The following is a 7083-nucleotide window of genomic DNA, read 5'->3' as shown; positions in this document are numbered from 1 at the left end:
TCTTCTTCTTCTTCTTCTTCTTCTTCTTCTTCTTCTTCTTCTTCTTCTTCTTCTTCTTCTTCTTCTTCTTCTTCTTCTTCTTCTTCTTCTTCTTCTTCTTCTTCTTCTTCTTCTTCTTCTTCTTCTTCTTCTTCTTCTTCTTCTTCTTCTTCTTCTTCTTCTTCTTCTTCTTCTTCTTCTTCTTCTTCTTCTTCTTCGAGGTTTAACGGCGGCTTGCATCCAAGAGCGTTGCATTACCGCCACCTTCCGGATTATTCTCCTGCGATGTTACTCCATTTGATTTCCTCCAGCTTGTTTTCCACAATCAAACCCGTTCTACTTAAGAAATTACACATATTTTTCCTGCTTTGTCTAATCATTCCCCACTTTGCAGTATATCTTTAATACCAGCCCATCTCTTCTTAATTCTTCATCATATTTCTTCTCTGCTCTTCATAACTTCTGCAACTTAAAAGAACATGTTCTATGGTTTCTAATGTCTGACAATATTCACAGAAACCAGTAGGATGCTTCCCTATAATGTGTAATGTACTATTTAAATGACTTAATCTTGTCATAGCTATTTCTTCTCTCCTAGTCCCTCCCCAGTTCCTCTCTGTACCAGCGTTATGTTGAATGGCATACACATCTTCCTTTAGCTTCCCTGTCCCACTGACGCTGGCTGTATATTTTTCAGGTTGGTCTAACGGTAGTATTCAGGTAAAAATACCACATAGATTGAATATTCAAATATAAAATAACTCTGCATAGTCTCATCTGTATAAATTAAATATAGATGAATTCTTATTCAAGTTTTTGTTATGTTTAATTATTATTAATGACACCGACAGCCAGTGATAGTCAGTAGCAGGTTCAAAAGTCTGCCAACACGTTAAGACCTAAAGGACAGAGACAATACTGTTACACGTTGTTCACGTTCACTTAAGACATAACCAACGGTGCTTGCATGAAAAGAGCTGCTAAGAAAATATTCTTATGATTTCATCTATATCAGGTATCAGGTATCATAGGTTTATGTCCTATAATGCATCCTGCCACCAGGCGGTTCATACTGGTTCATAAAAAACATTTAGATGTTGGTTTTATTCACAGAACTGTAGCAAAACAAAAACAACAAAAGTTATTGAAAAGGAACAATTGATAAAAAGCTCGCAACGCATTACAAAGATTGTGCAGTTTACCAGCCCCTAGAGGAAGATATTGCTCTTGTCGGGACCAAGTTTAAATAAATTAATTTAGAATGGACACAGTTCGGTATCTAAACGTCAAGGGGTGTGTCTTGTTACTTTTTTTAAATAACAATATTTACAGCCATCTTTTACTATCATATGTAAATCAAGATGCATGCTATTGAATTAAAGTTGAATCTGTTAACATTCATTTTAAAACACATAGTATTCCATCTCAGCTTCAAAAGGTGTGTCTTGTTACTGGGTCATAGACGAACATTTAAATGTAGGTTGTATTCACAAAACTATAACACAGCGCATGCTATTGAAATGTCAACGAATACATCAATCAATGTAAAGTAAATACGCAATTCTATCTTAACTTCAAACATGTGGATGTTGGTTTTATTCCCAGAACTATAAGACAACACATGATATTAAAATGTAAAACAAATACACTGTAGGGTCCAAAATTATCAAAGACTTCTGCTTTCCTGTCCCAAACCTATCTCGAGTAACAAAAGGGCAATTTGGCGTTCCTGAAGGCACAGGCACGCTCTTCTTGGTGCTCTGCCCTCTCTCCCTCTTTTTCTTCCTCTCTCTATCTCTCTCTCTCAGGTAATATTTTACGTACATGCTGGATACAATTAACTATGCTTTACCATCCTTCATCTATTTTGTAACCAATTCAAGTGTAACCATAACAAAATATTGTTATTAAACCATTTCAATTATTAATTATGTGCGAACTAGTCTTGATTCAAGGTTAATCTTAAAGTGCTACCTATTGCAATACAATAGCAATGCTCTCCCACATATGTAGCTATTCTAACTGCGCTTATTTCCGTCGTTGGTATAAGTGGCAGTGGGTGGTAATAGACTAGAAATGTACAGTTTTATACCATCGTGCTGATAACGTTTCTTTAGTCATTCGGCAATCCTACAGGCAGAACCACAGTAGGAACACCATCCTTACAGATGCTGCAGCCCCCGGGGATCCCTTGCAGTGATTTTTCTGAGTTTTTCATCAGAATGAGGATTTTTTTCACCGTTGATCTTGTGAATGGATTAAAGCTGGCCTTCTGACCACGAGTGGGTAAGTATGTTTTATGGGGTGTGTTTTGTAATTGTTTCCTATAATGACATTTCGATGTTGGTTTTATTCACTAAATTGTTACACAACAACAAAAGCTATTGAATTGTAAACCCCGATAAAGAGCTCTGGAAGCTTCCTGAAGAGTGTGCAGTACACCGCTCTCTAGAGGAATACACTGCAGCTGCTTCGACTGAGTTTGATATTCAGAAATGTGAATAAATAAATTAAAAATACACAAAGTCTGACATGTCAACTTTAAAGGGTGTGTCTTGTTACTGGTTGATAGAACAACATTTACATGCTGGTCTCATGCACAGAACTATAACACAATGCACAATATTGAAATGGCAACAACTCATCTATTCAATTCTAATAAATACGCTCTTCTGCCCAAATTCTAAGGGGTGTGTCATGTTATTGGTTCATGGAACAACATTTACATGCTGGTTTTAGTCGTGAAACTGCAACACAGCAAAATCTATTTAAATGTAAGGATTGAGCCAAAAGCTCACAAAGCCTTTCATAGATGGTGTAGTACACCACCCCCTAGAGGAACACGTTGCATTTGTTAAGACTGAGTTTGACATTCAAACTTTTAATAAATTTGTTTAAAATGCATACAGTTTTCCATCTCAACTTCAAAAGGAGTGTCTTGTTACTGATCCCTAGAAGAACATTTTGATGGTGGTTTTAGCCACAGAACTATAATTGAACACATACTATAGAAAATGAATCCAATCCATAATTTGGTCCCACTTTATATTAAGTGTCCCTAATACCTGTGTACTTACATAGTAACTAAATGTGTAGGAAAACCATCCTTACAGATGGTGCCGAAACCCGGGATCCCTTGCAGTGAGTTTTCTGAGATTTACTTCATCAGAATGAGGATTTTTTTCACCGTTGATCTTGTGAATGGATTAAAGCTGGCCTTCTGACCACGAGTGGGTAAGTATGTTTTATGGGGTGTGTTTTGTAATTGTTTCCTATAATGACATTTCGATGTTGGTTTTATTCACTAAATTGTTACACAACAACAAAAGCTATTGAATTGTAAACCCCGATAAAGAGCTCTGGAAGCTTCCTGAAGAGTGTGCAGTACACCGCTCTCTAGAGGAATACACTGCAGCTGCTTCGACTGAGTTTGATATTCAGAAATGTGAATAAATAAATTAAAAATACACAAAGTCTGACATGTCAACTTTAAAGGGTGTGTCTTGTTACTGGTTGATAGAACAACATTTACATGCTGGTCTCATGCACAGAACTATAACACAATGCACAATATTGAAATGGCAACAACTCATCTATTCAATTCTAATAAATACGCTCTTCTGCCCAAATTCTAAGGGGTGTGTCATGTTATTGGTTCATGGAACAACATTTACATGCTGGTTTTAGTCGTGAAACTGCAACACAGCAAAATCTATTTAAATGTAAGGATTGAGCCAAAAGCTCACAAAGCCTTTCATAGATGGTGTAGTACACCACCCCCTAGAGGAACACGTTGCATTTGTTAAGACTGAGTTTGACATTCAAACTTTTAATAAATTTGTTTAAAATGCATACAGTTTTCCATCTCAACTTCAAAAGGAGTGTCTTGTTACTGATCCCTAGAAGAACATTTTGATGGTGGTTTTAGCCACAGAACTATAATTGAACACATACTATAGAAAATGAATCCAATCCATAATTTGGTCCCACTTTATATTAAGTGTCCCTAATACCTGTGTACTTACATAGTAACTAAATGTGTACGTAGTATGTAACCACAGTGTAAGTACACATTGGTACATAGTATCCACAGCTGTGAAATTTCTGTAACTACACACATGTAACAACCCTCAGGATGGTCTGTGTAAGTACTAATGTGTAACAGGACATTGGTAACAACACTTTTTTCACTTCACTTAGTACTCATGTAACAGGAATTATATAACTACCGTATTGTCCCGAATATAAGACAATGTTTTTATCTTGGAAATACATCTGAACAAACGCGTTCGTCTTATATTCAGGGTCTAGACTTTGACATGTCAATAATACACACACAACAATAGGTGGCACCAAATACCCATAAAACGAGTGTGCCGTGACATACGTAATGTAATGCGTGTTGTAAAGCTCGTGAGTAAAAACAAAAAGAAAGAAAGCCTTACAGCTGCATGAGTCGTGACGGTCACGTTAGTCTGATGGGACCAACTCTACTTCTACTGTTAATATGATTTTGGTAGGCGACTATTAGATGGATAGCCTAAATGTCCTAATTCAGTTAATTATTATTTTTTTTATGATATATCAAAAAGTGTATATTTTTAAAATGTGATTGTTGGTACATTTGACCAGTTTTTACCATACTTTCAAAACAAAAATGAAAATAGGAAAAATATGCAATATGAAAATAATTGAAGACAAAATGTGTTTTACTGAGAAAAAAAACAAGATTTGGTTTTTAAAAAGCCTTTTTCCAAAAGGTACATTTGGAAAAATGGGGGTCGTCTTATAATCAGGGTCGTCTTATATTCGGGCCAATATGGTACATTTTGTAACAACAATATGTATAAGAGTCATTGGAACCATTTGATCCAGGGGGTGGAGACGGGTAGGTTTAGGGATATGTAAAGTGGGAGGAGTTGGATCCCAACTTGGAGTCAGTGCACCACTGTAATACACTTACATGGTAACTCCTCAGGAACTGTCCACTTAATATAAAGTGTAACATTCTGGACACCAACCACAATTTATATGTAAAGCCTAACTTGCTCGCCACTGCTGTGTAATATCAGAGTAATTACATGATACATTTAATATAAAGTGTAACACTTTCTTTACCAAAAAGTGCTGTTATTCCTGTTACACATTTGTACTTTCATTACCAAAAAGTGCTGTGACCAATGTCCTGTTACACATTTGTTCTTACACATACCATTCAGTGGGTTGTTACATGTGTGTAGTTACACAAACATTACAGCTGTAGATACTATGTACCAATGTGTACTTACACTGTGGTTACATACTATGTACACATCTAGCTACTATGTAAGTACTCATGTATTAGGGACACTTAATATAAAGTGAGACCCATAATATAGTTTAAAATAAATACAATCTTCTACCTAAGCTTCAAAGGCTGTGTCTTGTTACAGATTTCTTAAAGAACATTTTCCAGCTGTTTTCATTGTCAAAAGAGATGCAGAAGTCTCCAGTATCACTGTCCCCTAGAGGAAGATACTGCAGTTGTTTTGACTGAGTTTGACATTCAAACCTTTAATACATTCATTTCAAATCAACACAGTCTTCTATTTCAACTTCAAAGGGTGTGTCTTGTTTCTGATTCCTAAATGAACATTTCAATTCAGGCTTTACTCTCATATGTAAATTAGGACATATGCTATTGAATTGAATTAAAGAATTAAATTTTTTATTTTTTGGGGGGGATAGTTGTTCATGAGTCCCCTATTTGTCCTGAGCAGTTAAACTGTCCAGGTAACATGGGAAACATGGGTTTATTTTGAAGCCTCTGACATAATTCAGCTATTATTTGGTCTTGTGGACTATATGTAGACATATTTGATGCAAAATAGGTGACACTTTATTTTAGGGTCTTTTAACTAGACAAGCGCAAACTAGGTGCCTAATGCAAACATAATTGGCCACATTTACACAATCAGGTAATTATGTTCGCCCATCTATGCAAATGTGTCTTTATGTATAGAGACAAAATAACGAGGTAAATCACTGTCTGTCAGTTTGGTGATCAGCTTAAGAATTATTGAGTTTATTTCTCATCAAACGAAGAACAACATTAAGCAAATATTGTTAAATCATATCTAAATAGCTGGGAACTCAAGAAAGTAAAAAAGAATAACGCATGGCCTCTTAGGGCTTCTGTGCTTTTCTGTTTGGATAGTTAAAAACGCCCGTCCCGGTGTGAAAACACCCAGTAATCTGGAAACACCCGTCTTTTTGGCCCGCAGAGATGCTTGAGCTCAGCGGCAAGAGTCCTCGATTCAATGAGAGCTGAGCTAAGAAATACAAGCGGACGCCAGTTTGAGCAGTTTATGTGTAAATGTAAGTTTTTCACAATTTTTCGCCTTTGATGTCATTTCTAGCGAGATATTAGTATTGTAGTAATTAAATATTCGCTTAGTGATCAGCACAGCTCTCTTGTTGTAGATCATTAAAGCATTTTGTTGTCTCAGAAGTCTGTCTGAATAACTAAATCAACTCCAGTCAATGCACTATTAGTAGAGGCAAATGAAATGCCATTAAGTCTACATAGAGTAAAATTGTCCCTGGTATATTGGACATCAATGAAGAGTCATGCTGGAGAACATATTTCTAAAGATGTATTGAATAATTTGTGGGAATATACAAAGGAAAAAGGGAAGGGTTTTGGATGGAATATTAATCAACTAGCAGAAAGATATCAGATTGCTAATATATAATGCAGTATGTCTCCAGTATGGGGCAAGGTACCAGTTTGGTTAATTCCTGAAGTTAAAATTGATTTGGAAATACTAGACAAGAAAAGGGACTGGGAGGAAATGGGTAATATTAAATATATGGTGAATAGACATATAGGCTACAGCAAAGAGTTTATGCGAGTACGCATATTTATACAGAAGGATCAAAAGACCCAAATAAAGGGCTTGCAGGAATAGGAGTTTTTATCCCGGACTTGAATGTATCAATAACTAAAAGAGTATCATCTAAGCTATCAATATATGCTATTGAAACGGTCGCTATCATAATAGCATTGATGTGGATTGAAGAGGTAAGAGCAGACAGAGTAGTGATATGCTCTGATTCTGCTTC

This window comes from Sinocyclocheilus grahami, unplaced genomic scaffold (assembly GCF_001515645.1).
Source record: "Sinocyclocheilus grahami isolate Dianchi unplaced genomic scaffold, SAMN03320097.WGS_v1.1 scaffold2091.1, whole genome shotgun sequence".
Taxonomy (NCBI): domain Eukaryota; kingdom Metazoa; phylum Chordata; class Actinopteri; order Cypriniformes; family Cyprinidae; genus Sinocyclocheilus; species Sinocyclocheilus grahami.
This window is presented reverse-complemented; position numbering follows the sequence as displayed.